Source organism: Lactuca sativa, chromosome 9, assembly GCF_002870075.4.
Source record: "Lactuca sativa cultivar Salinas chromosome 9, Lsat_Salinas_v11, whole genome shotgun sequence".
Lineage (NCBI taxonomy): Eukaryota > Viridiplantae > Streptophyta > Magnoliopsida > Asterales > Asteraceae > Lactuca > Lactuca sativa.
Window position 1 is genome coordinate 216,974,448 of NC_056631.2, and position 13,565 is coordinate 216,988,012.

The window sequence follows — 13,565 nt, forward strand, 5'->3', positions numbered from 1 at the left end:
CACCCGACAACTCCTTGGGGAAAACATCCAGGAACTCGCACACTATCGGAACATCATCAATCAAATTTGGCCTCCCAGTGGCCCCTCGTGTGTCCATCACATAGGCTACATACCCGCTGCAGCCCTGTTGTAAACTTTGTCTCACTCTGGAAGCCTAACATAACGCTGACCCAGATCGGGTACCCTCTCCGTACACCATAAGTACTCCCCCACTAGGGTCTCGTATCATCACCAATTGTTGCTCACAGTCTTTCACAACCCCAAATCGGCTCAACCGATCCATGCCCACTATGACACATACGTCCCCCATCGCTATCGGGACCAGATCTATCGGGAACTCAACACCGAAGATCTCGAGTACACATCCTCGTATCACCTCCATAGCATACACCACTCGCTCGTCAGCTATGGAAACTCGCAGAGGTCGACTCAACGCCTGTCGTCCGCTGCTGATGTGCCGACTAAACGCTATCGACACAAACGATCGACTCACACCCGAGTAAAATAACACTAACGCAGGTACATAACTTACAAGAAAAGTACCTACGCATATCATCATATAAGCACAATATCTCAACTCAACATAAATAAATAAAGAATACATACCAGCCACAACATCGGTCGCTGCGCGGACGTCTTCCACTGTCAACTGGAAAGCTCTCCCGCGAGCTTTCGGTGCCTCGGCCTTCACTGGCCAAGTCTCGGTAACCCTAGCAGTGGGTGCAGATCCCTGTGCTGATCCCTGATGTAACTGTGGGCACTCAGCCTTCCGATGGCGATTCTAGTTGCAATGAAAGCAAACCATAATTCCCTTGGGGCAATCCTTGGCGATATGCCCCTCCTTGCCACATTTATAGCAAGCACCCGATCGACAGACTCCATCATGTCCCTTGCCGCACTTCCCACAAGTGCGACCCTTCTGGCCTCCAGATCTCGTATCGGCGGGCTTGGCCCGCTTGGCTGCCAGCTGAGACTGTGTCGGTCGCCGATCCATCCTCTAAGACTCGGCCTCCTCCCTGGCCTGAGTCTCCAACTCAATCTCCCTCTTCCGGGCATTTTCCTGAAGCTCAGCAAATGTCCGGTAAGTCGAGTTCGACACGAACTCCTGTATATCCCTCCTCAAAACGCCCAAATACTGGGTCATGCGTGCCTGCTCAGTAGACGCCTGCTCAGGACAGAACATCGCCCTCTCATGAAACTTCCTGGTAACCACAGTAACAGAATCAGTACCGTGCTTGAGGGTCAAGAATTCCTGAACCAACCGTTCCCTCTCCACAGGGGGAACATACTCATCTCTGAACATGATGGTGAACCTCTCCCAGGTCACCGCTGAAATCTCTGCAAGAGTGAAGCTCGCCGTCACGAACTTCCACCAGTCCTTCGCTCCCAAGTGAAGCTGGTTCAACGCGAACCGTACCCTCAGATGCTCTGGACATGAAAACATGTAGAAGCATCCCTCGATATCAGCAATCCATCTCATTTCAGCGATCGGATCCTGCGTCCCATCAAACTCGGGTGGCTTCGTGTTTCTGAACTTTAGAAGCAACAACGAGTCCCCTCCCTGAGGTCTGGGAGCAGCCACAGCTGCGGTAGCCGCAATAGCCGCAGCCTCAATTAACGCTGCATACCGCTCAACAAAAGTCTCAATCAATATGGTCTTGATAGACTCAAACATCTCCGGAATCTCGGCCCGAATCGTCGCCGCCACCTCATCGTGGATCATCTGATGATGCTCCTCGTCAATCACGCCGCTCGTCTCAAGTCTGTGGGGTTTCCCAACCATGATGTATCTGAAATACAACATAATAATATCAGAGACTCGCTCGAGCATACTCGCACTCGATAACTTGACCCTACCTGTTCCTTAGTACCCAAAGGATTTTACTTAGAGTGCGCACTGCTTCGATGTCTTTAGTAGTACGGGCCCTATACTACCGTCTACACCGCATCAGTCGTCACCCTAAGTCCTCCTCCTTGGATCCCATATCACAAGTACTCTATATCTCACTGGCATAGGCTAACCTTCAGTAGACCTCTCATCAGCTGTTCACTGCTACCTACTCGCTCTCAAGCATCACATAGCAGCAAAATCCTTCCTAGGCTAAAGCATCACAAAATCAAGGCACTCTAGTCCTAATATGAATACCTAGCCAACTCTATCATGCATATCATATCATAACATATCTCATAACACATAATGTAAGGGTATTTTGGGAAATCACCGTTCAGGCGCTGGTTAATCGTACACACTGCTTCCTTCTGATTTTCTCAAATTCTTTTACTCCCTTAGAAAAATTGTTTATTTTATGAAAAACATTTTCAAATCCTCAGTTTGAGTTCAGATTCATCCAAAGATGCACCCAAATCCCTCAAACCAACGCTCTGATACCAACTTGTAACGACGTAAATTTTCAAAACAATTTTTCATTTTTAAAACATACTTCCAATCACATTATAATCACAAAACATAATGTATTCACTGTGTCATAACAAAACATGTCCCAGAATCTCAATAACACGAACTCCATAAGTGTGTACGGATCACGCCGGCGCCTTCAAGAGATCCTCGCTAGTACCTGAAACACATATCATAATAACTGTAAGCATAAATGCTTAGTGAGTTCCCCAAATACCACATACCATACATACGCATTTCCAGGCCATAACTCTATAGGATCTTCTGATCCATGGGTCTCATAGGCCTTCTGTCCCAAATCCCGGTGGACCTTCCGGTCCTACTCGTGTCGACCTTCCGGTCCGTAACCTCTTGACCTTCCGGTCCATATCATCTTGACCTTCCGGTCCTTATTATACATAACATACATATCACATAACAACATATAGCACATACATCTCATAACATACAAGACCTTCCGGTCACACATAGGTACCCTTCCAGGTACAGTATAGTGAGAAGACTCACCTCAAAGAAGTCGGATAAACTCTCGTGCTCAATGTCCCGACTTAGCCTCCCCCTATCATTCAAATAACATCCTAATCAATATTCTCTCATGATCTCATCTCTACAAATTGGGTAGAATGCCATTCCACCCTTCCCTGAACTCTCCTGAATCAACCTTGACCAGAACCCTAAATTCAACGAAAGTCAATGGTCAAACTTTGACTCGACTTGTCGAGTGACATGGGCGACTCAGCGAGTGCATGCGGGTCCTCTGAATCCTTTCAGCCTCTCTTGGCTCGTCGGGTCATCCATACACTCGACGGGTTACACCTGTCACGAAGCGCATGGCGACCTCGACTCGACTCGTCGAGTCCACTTATGGACTCGGCGAGTTGCCGCCCTGCTCAAACTCAAATGACCTTCTGAGGTCAGATATATTCCTCGAATCCATAGATCTGACCTTCCCAAGCTCAATAAACACGTAAAGGTTCGATCTTGATACTCATGCAATGTCCAAATAACTCTACTTGATGAAATAGCCCCAAATACAACATCCTAATTCCATTTCTTCCATAACTCATCATAAAGCAAGATAGATAACATTCTCTGGACCACTATGGGTCAAGATCTGAAGTCTAAACATGTTAAGGGACCATATTCCCAACAAATCAACCCAATAAAGGGTATAGAAAACCCTAGATCCATGGATTCTTTAACAAAACAGAAAAAGGATCGATAAGCTACCTCAAGGATGACGTCCTTTGCTTGAAATCCACAGATATGAAACCTCCTTGGCCTCCTCTAAGCTGGAACCACCTTCTTCTTGCAAAAACCAACCCACAACGGTCAAATAATGGTTTCTTCCATCACACAACGCTCAAGCACTTCTAGGGTTTCTTTCAAGGGTCTGGTAGCCGCAAATGGTGGCTATAAAGGTCCTTAAAAAGGGCTCAGGCCCTAAGATTTAGGGTTTCATTTAACAGCGCAGACTAGCCGAGTCCACGCATGGACTTGCTGAGTCCTTCATTAAATCAGACCAAAATATGTGTGATCCCACTCGACGAGTCTGAGCGCCTACTCGCCGAGTCCCTCTCTAAAATTCAATATATATACTTAAAATAGGATACCTGGGAATCCGGATGTTACATACATGTGATTCATATATAAATTACAAATGAATCACATATAAAATAAAAAAACATTAAGGGTATGATCGTCATGTTACCAATATCATTTAATGTTTAATTTTTTGTGTCACAGGAAATATTAATAAGAAAAAACATCTTAAATGGTCCCTATGGTTTCACAAAATCTAAAGTTTAGTCCCCGTGGTTTAATAACATCATATATGGTCCATGTGCTTTCAAAACTTTTGACGATTGGTCGTTATTGCTAACACCGTTAAATTTTGTCCATTAATTGAAGTGCATTTTCGTCATTTCACTACCACATTGACCATTTATGATGTTTTTTCTTATTTAAAAAAAATTTAAATATAAAATATAAAAGGGTCCCACCCCCTCCCTCACACACACACACACACTTTTTCTCTCTCTCTCTCTCTCTCTCTCTCTCTCTTTCTCTCTCTCTGTCTCTCAGTCTCTCTCTCAAAAACCCCAACCTAATGCCTCCTTCTTCCTTTACCCTTCGTTCATACCTTTCTTCCTTTGGTCCACCATCACCGACCCATATATGTTGCTCAACTATCAAATCGACATCTAAAACATCAGAGTAATGATCTCAAGCTTCCTTAGTCCCTAGGAATTTCTATGGAATCCCTTCGTGTTTACAGATTGTAGCATATGCGCATAAAGTACTAATTATTGTCATCATGCTATAAGGTGAAAAACCGAAGATAGTTCCAAGTCGATGAACTAACCAGGTTAATCCTTGCTTCTGTTCCACAACGAGGTAGACCTTCGTGAAAAAGGGGATCATGAGCGACTTTTCCCTACACACAACAACGAGTATATGACGTTGATTCCACAGTCCAGTCAGATTTTGAAGGTCACTGGATTCCACCGTGCATTGAGATATACAAGATCCAATGTTTAGTATTTTCACTATCTCTCTATGGTATGTTTGACGGAATCAACCACCACCATAGTATGTTCGCCTGAGATGTAGAAAACAACATTGATCTAGTGGTTTTTGAGCATGGTGGGACTGGGTACAGTGGGGCGGTGGATTTAGCATGGTGACTTCTTCCATTTATGTTGATTCAAATGATAGACCTTTTTTTGTTGGGATTTTGATTTCTTTACATGAGCGAAATCTGAAATGCATCCTACTGTTTGTATAAACGATGCTCTGGAGCCATTTATTTCAACATGGAAACATATATGTGCATTCTTCGTTGACCCACCTAAAGAATCAAACTCAAGAAAAACTCTCCCATGTTCTTCGATTTGATCCTTTTACACAAACATATTCTTGTAAGTGGAGAGAGGGACCTCGATTTTCTGGAAGGTGTATATGTGTGTCTCACGATTTTTTGGGTCTCAATTTTTATAGGGATTTGAGGTTTGAAAGAGGGAAGATGAAGGGTAGTTTGGAGAGAGAGAGAGAGAGAGAGAGAGAGAGAGAGAGAGAGAGAGAGAGAGAGAGAGAGAGAGTGGGACCCTTTATATATTAAATAAATAATTAATTTTTTTAAATAAGATAAAAAATCATAAATGGTCCCTGTCGTAGTGAAATGACGAAATGTCATTCAAAAAAGAGTAAATTTCTAAAAACCCATAAATTGACAACTATTTTTTTTTAAGTTGTAACTCATATATGATTCACTTGTGCTTTCCGTAACCAAAGTCACAACTATTTATCCCAAGTTTCTAAGCTACTAGAGTAAAACAAACAAATATAACAAAAAATTTGTTATTCAAAAAAATTATGAATTAAGCATGAGAAAGATGTGATTTGATTAAGGTTAGGGTTGAGTGAAAATAAGAAACTGTCATGTAAATTTTATTTTATGATGCAGTAGATAAAAAAACATAAAAAAGGCCACTAACCAAATATCTCATTCAAATTGACGTGATAACTGAGATCTTTCAAGTATTAAATCATAAAGCTACTAACACTTGGAGTCTAAATATTTCATATGCTTCAAGGTTAGACACACTATCAGTCTTTCTTATGTATCCTCTTACATTATATTCATCAGTCATTTGTATCATCTTAGTTGGTTCATGAACAAAAGGTAACATAGTAAAAAGTTGTCTCTATTTGTTACGTATAATTAAAAATTAATAAATAAATACAAAAAATGTTTTTGAAAAAAAATGCATCATATAAGCATATTTGGTTTATATAAGTTGATTTAAGTTTTCCATAATAACCATGATACACGAGATAAACAGAATTAAACAAACTACTTTAATTTTGAGTTTGACTTTATGCTCTTTATGCATATTGCAATAAAGAAATTTCTGTGTATTTCACTAAAAGTTATATCTACTTCTCTTAATTACTTAATGTTCTAAAATGGTCATTTAGTCATCTATTGATAAGTATTAGTTCAATATACTTGCGGGGATAAGGATCACCATTTTTAGCTTCACACCAAACACATATAGAACTTTTAACAATGTAACACTAAAAATTTTCAAATAAAATTTTCATTTTTAAAATCACATAAAACTCAATATCACATTTCTCAAAAACACTAAATGTATAAGTTGTCAAAACACAAGGCAAAAAATGTTTGATAATATCCTAGAATCCTCAAAAACATAATCTCTAACTGGTGTGTACAATCAAGCCAGCGCCATCCTGCGATCCTGAGAGGTACCTGAAACACATATCACACAACACGGTAAACACGAAGCTTAGTGAGTTCCCCAAAATACCACATACACAAATAATAAGCCTCTCATGGCTATAGCTCGGCATGGACCCTCCGGCCATGCATCTCGGTGTGGACTCTCCGGTCATGTGTCTCAGTGAAGACCCTCCGGTCCTATAGCTCGGGTTAGACCCTCCAGTCCTGTATCTCAGTGAAGACACTCCGGTTTCACAACTCGGTTTGGACCCTCCGGTCCTAACTTAGTAAGGCACAAAATAATATATAGCATAAATAACAAAGACAAAATGCATAATATCACATAACTCAGTATAAGCACATAAGACCTTCCGGTCGATAACTCAAATAAGACCCTCCAGTCATGCAGTATTACCACTCAAGTAAGTATAGTGAGAAGATTACCCTCGTAAGTAAGCAAGTAGATCTCGTACCCCACGAACGGTCTAGACTTCGCCTACATATCATAATCATCTTTAATTAACACTTTATAACCACAACTCTAAAAGGTTAGGCTAATCCCTTATCTAACTCTAGGAAAGGGTGAAAGACCATTTTACCCCTCCATGGTCTTCATTATTCATCTCTTGACCAAAACCCTAAAAGTCAACGGAAGTCAACACTCAAGTCAACAGTCCATGTTAACCCAACTCGTCGAGTGCATTTATGCGACTCGTCAAGTTCGTTCGTTTTCTCTAAAGTATCAGGAAAATCCAAGTCAACTCGTCGAGTTGTCTTACCAACTTGTCGAGTTGTAAGACGTCCTGACTATAGGGGAAAACCCTATCCAACTCGTCGAGTTGGGTCATCATCTCGTAGAGTCCCTTCAGTCTATTCTATCATTCAGGCGTTTTTAAGCAGAAATAAGGCCTCATATTGTAGATCTAGCCTACTAAGGTTGAAGTATCATGTAAAGTTGCAAGCTTTATGTCCATGCATGGCATCTAGGGCTCAAAATGCCAAAACAAGCTTATAGAGGGTGTAATGCATGAAAGCTAGCCAATAGCTTGAAAAAGCTTGAATCTTTAGGTTCAAGGGACCTCATATTGTCCAAATATGAAGTCTTAACCCTATGGCAAGCTGAAAAAACTTAAGGACCCAATTAAAAGATGGAAATGGCCATAAACTCCTAGTGAAGAGATCTAACCAAAAAATGATCAATGTGATAGCTTTTTACCTCCGAATAGCAGCTAGCACTTAAAGAACACCGGATCCAAGGGCTTCTTCTCATTCCAAGCCTTTTGCTCTTCAATCTCCTTCTAAAAAGGCACTAGAACATACAATCTTAGCCTTTCTCTCTCTCTCTCTCTCTCTCTCTCTCACACAGATGAATACAGCTCGATTAGGGTTTCTCTCAGTGTGTCAAGATGATAAGGGAGGCGAAAATGAAGGCTTAAGGTCCTTTAAATATGGCACAAACCCTGAAAATTAGGGTTTTCACACTCAACTCCTTGTAACATCCTGAGACCAGGTATATCTCAATAGCCCTTACTTGATTGTAGTTTTCAAGTTTATCCCTTAAATGAGAAAAGGTGGTAGCTGAGTACGCAAGGCGTATGTATGTGTACGCTCAGCGTACTCATGTGCGCGATTTAGACGCGGAAGCCACCTAGTACGCTGGGCGTATTAGGCTTAGAGTGAAAACCCTAATTGTGTGGCGTATCCCTATTTAAGGAACATGATGGCCTCACTTATGGCCACTATTTCCAGTCTTCAACTCCCCTTAAAACCCTAATTTCCATTTTCTTAGCTTGAGTGGCCATTTGAAGCTCTTGAGTGCTATTTGTGGGATTCTTTGGGTAAAGAAGGAGCTTTAAAGAGAGTAGAGTTGGATTGTGACAACCCGAAATTCTATTCTGTACAAACAATAGCACTTCAATAGAAGTCATATCAGTTGCAGTAAATTTTCAGACTTTTCAGTATAAGTTTGAGTATTTCAGGATTTACACTTAAAAGGATATCAGGAGAGAGGATGCACTAGGGTTATGTGCAATTCTGTTATTTCAAAACTCTATGATATTAGAGTTCATTTCTTGAATAAAATATTTTCTGTCAAAAATCCCAGGAGTATATATATGATTCTGAGCCATAATTTTTCATTAGTTACATTTCCAACTAGAGAAAAACCAAATTCTCTCTCACGGATCTTCGGGTTTTCATCCCAAATCGTGAGTACCTCTCTCTAGTTGTATTATATGGCTTGTTAGGTGCTTATTAACATGGAAATCATAACAAAACAACAACATTTAAGAGTTCACGGCCCAAGAACCTCTTGGACCGTGAACCCTTCTTTAAGGGGAAAAATGATGCCTAGTCCTTTCCTTATGCAATGAAACTATGCTAGGCTTGTATGTTAGTGTATATAGGACTAGAAATCATCCATGAACACCAAGAGTAAGGTGTTCACAGCCCAAGAAGTTCTTGGACCGTGAACTCCAAACTCAAGGGCCAAAAGGTGCCTTAATCACTCCTAAAGCCTTAGACAATAGCCTTGATTTACTCCTAGTTAATTTAGGGACTTTAAATCATCAAAAACCCATCCCAAAGAGAGATTACGGCTGTAATCTCTAAAGGAAATGGCCTTGGGGCCGTAAACTCCTCAAAGGAGTGTATTTAAGCCCTAAACCCTTCCAAGGATTAATCCACCAAGTAGGAATGCTTCTAGGGATCATTTAGAACTTCAAAACACCAAATGACATCAAACTTAGGTGCTTACGACCATAAACTCAAGGGTTTACGACCGTAAACTCCTTGTGTGAGGTTTCTTGGAGAGTAAACTCATGTATAGGGTCCTTTGGAACCCTAAAACCCCTAGCCTTGACCTACAACAACTTGGATGAAATCCTTAGGGCTAATAACACTTATTATAAGTGTTTAACATGTTCTAGGAGGTCTAAACATTTTCAACTAGTAGTTCAAAGCTAATTGGATACATATATGTGTGATTATATGTTAACTAGGATTATAGTGTGTGTTCAAGACTTCACTTGACACCTAGCAATCCTACATCTTCAGTACATCCGTACAACTCACTACAGGTGAGTTCATACCCCTTAATCAATGGTTTAAATGTTTTTAAATTCTTTTATGGGGGGGGGGGGGAATACAAGTCAAATACTTATAGTTATTACATCAATCACATGTGATTAATAACTACAAAACCGGTGATTTTCTTACTGTTCAAACTGATTATCAAACTGTTTTACAAATTCTTATACTTGTCAAATTCATTTACTTAAGCTCTGTTATACTTATTACCAATTGCATGTCTATGTATGTATAGTTATATAAGCAATGTTTAAAAAGCTTAGGAAGGCCTTCCCGCCCTATTTCCTTTTTGCGCTTGAGATGTGGTCTAGTGGGATATCGGGTATCTGTCCGAAGGTCGTTTAATCATTAGTTATATATATCATGTGTACATACATAGTCATAAAGGTTCTTCAAGTTCATTCAATACCCTTGAGTAGCAAGGGTATACTTCCATGCTCATATGTAGCAATACATCACTAGTAAGTTACCATAGGGGTAGCACCGAAGGATACATTTACTATTACTAGAACAATGAAACATACAATGAGTCAGTTCATTCATGAGTCAGCACGAGTAATACATACAGTACATTACTATACATGCTAGATAGAGAGAACATACATTACAGCTAGCACACGCAGAACATTTCAGTACATTACTATAAATGCTAGACAGAGAAAACATACGTTACAGCTAGCACACACAGAACATTTCAATACATACAGGCTAGACATAGTAAGAGTACACCTTTCAGTTAGTATATTCATTATATGTACATTTATGCAGTTATGTGAACCGTTAAGCGGGGCATGGCACTTCCTGCCATGACTGTTTTTGTATCTCGAATCTCCTTATTGGGGAGCGTATGAGTTTGCGTATAGATCTATACTGGATTGACTATCTTACACCTTCCTGCTCGCTATAGTGGGACTTGCAAGTCTACGGGTGCCAAATGTCATTTCTTACGGCGTTTTACATCGTCGTTTTACTAGATTCGGTAGCAGGATACAGGTCGATCACATGTTACATTGAATACCTTTTGTTTTTAAGGTAGTTAGTACAGTGGTAGTCACTTATTACAAATACTACGGTACTTTGATATTTTCCCATTACATTCACTTCGTGAATATTCACATGATGCACGGTCATGTAGTAACTATATTTTTGCTTAATGATAGTCCGAATTGGGAAAACACGCACACTCTAACAAAGAGACATACACACATACACTAGATGCCCTGGTAGAAGGCTACAGTTAGTAGGAAACATAGGGTTTTCTAGGAGAGTTCAAACATTTTACAAAACATTTTACAAATGCTTTCATACAAAGACATACATTAATATACTTATGATCTCACCAACATTAAGCTGATACTCGCTTTCAAAATAACTTGTATTCTCAGGTCACCACTAGACAGGTACAGGTGCCAGGCTTTTGAAAAGATGGAGTTTGTTTAAGACTCATCTTTTATTTTTGATATGTATATTTTTGGTGTCTATAACTTTGACAGAACACACATGTATGAAATTATTCTATTAATGCAATGGATGATGTTGTTGCTTGTTTACTATTATTCATTGTTTGTGATACTATACATGACGTCCTCCGCCCTAGTATGTTTCCGCCATTCATGGTTTTGGGGTGTGACAGATTGGTATCAGAGCATTATTTATAGTGAATTGAGTATATCAACCCATAAAAGATATACTAATTATAAATACATTCGGATTAAAATACTCTGACCAAGAGTTTATACTTTAAATATTTAAAATATTTAATTAAGTATACGTGCCTGCATTCATACTAAAATCAATGTCACTAAGACAGTACAAAAGTATTACGATTGTTGGGCAACACAATTAGACTTAGAGGCATATAGTCAAAATTGGGAAGATATAGCTTGATCAACTATATTATGCGACGGTTGACTAGCATGTGCCTAAGTGTGGTTGTGAGGTTGCAACAAGTCTAAAAACTTACCTACAATACCAAAATGAGAGCAACAGAACCTAAACTTAAAATACTATAGGAGTATTTTGCATTACTATAAGTTACTTATGTGTTAGATTCTTATACCTCCCTTCTCGCGTAGATTAATGGCTGGATTCCACCTTCCCGGAGACCCGTACAATCCCAACCACGACAATGCAGGATGGCTAGAAGATGAACCAGAAGATGACCACCCAATTCCTTTGGATGATCATGAAGCTGAAGGCTTTTCTGATGGTTCTGACTCAGAGCTAGAAGTCCACAACCTACCACCAGTAGGTCAAGGCCCTAACAACAACCCTCGCCCAACATTTACAGGACCCACACCCTTGTGGGCAACCAACCTGAACCGCTGGAGCGACGAGCAGGGACAACCCTTACCTTACTTTGGGGACTGAAGCTTTTACAACCTTAGCGAAGGTGGCTCTGCTGATCGAGCTCTACCCGTCATGGTTCGCAGAATAGCTCGTAATGTCGAGCAGGGTCGAGCAGCCATCGATCGAATCATGGAAATCGATGCCAACTCCGGTGTCAACACTGTCCGTATTCGCCAACTTGAGTCTACTCATGAAAGGACTCTGGTTCACAATGCAGCTCTTCAGAGAGAACTCACTGAAACCCGAGCTGAAGTCAGAAAACTTCGAGCTCAACAAGAAAGAGCTGATAGGCGCATGAGGGACATGGAGCGTCTTCTGTCGGGATCAAGAACTCAATCTGGTAGTTCGCGTCGCCGATAGATTCTTATCAACTTCTCTCTTTTGGATATAGCCTAGTTATGTAAAACATTGGTTTAATTCCCTATCTTTGTAAATCGTAGGCCTGTTAGGTCTTGGTTAGGTTGTATTGTTGTCAAAATTTTCCCATTTTGGTTGATGTAAGTGTTGGAATAGTTTCTAAGGCTGCAACTATATTAGGCAAGTATTTGACCCGGTTGTGCATGGTCCTTTTGGGTTGCCTTCACCATAGCAACTTGATAGGATGATTTATTAAGAGAGAATAAATATTATTAATATATTATGAGAATAATATAAAGAGTAATAATATTGTTATTTGATTAATATAAGTCATATAATTAATTAGAATTAATTTGGTGACTTAAAGAGATTAATTAAATAAGAGGGTATAAACTGTCAATTGTTTGATAGTTAAACTTTAGACTGTAAATCCTTATTGGATAAAGGATGGACGAATTCTAGAAGCTATGGATAGCTTAAAATCGTCCAAGGTTATCTAAGGAATGGATTTGGATTGCTTTAAGAGAAGATTATCCAACTAGGGTTTAGGTTGTAACCCTTAAGGAGTCTACAAGAATAAATAGACCCTATGGCTAAGGGAAATCGACACTTCGTTGAAAATAGAGAACCCCTGGCCGATTTCCTTCTACCTCCTCTCTCCCAAATCATCCTCCTTGCTATTTGGTGTTTGTAAGCCATTAGAGGAGTGACAATTGTGACTCTAGAGCTCCAAGACAACAAAATCAAACAAGAGATTCAAAGGTATGATTCTAGATCTGATTTAGTATTGTTCTTATACCTATTTAGTCATTAGAAGTCTTGGATTCAAAGCATGTTTAATTAGAAAGCCTAGATCCAAGCATTAGGGTTTTGCATGCGCACATAGAAAAGTTCTTATGGCTAAAACCCATCAGTGGTATCAGAGCCTAGCTTGGTTTCTATTAAATTATTGCTTGTTTGTTTGAAACTTAACTGCAAAATTCGATTTTTGTGTTTCTGAGTCATGGACTCGGCGATTTCCATAGTGGACTCGGCGAGTTGGCCTGACTCGGCGAGTCCCTTGGTGCACTCTGCGAGTCCAAGCATCAGGAATGGCCAGATTCGGGATTT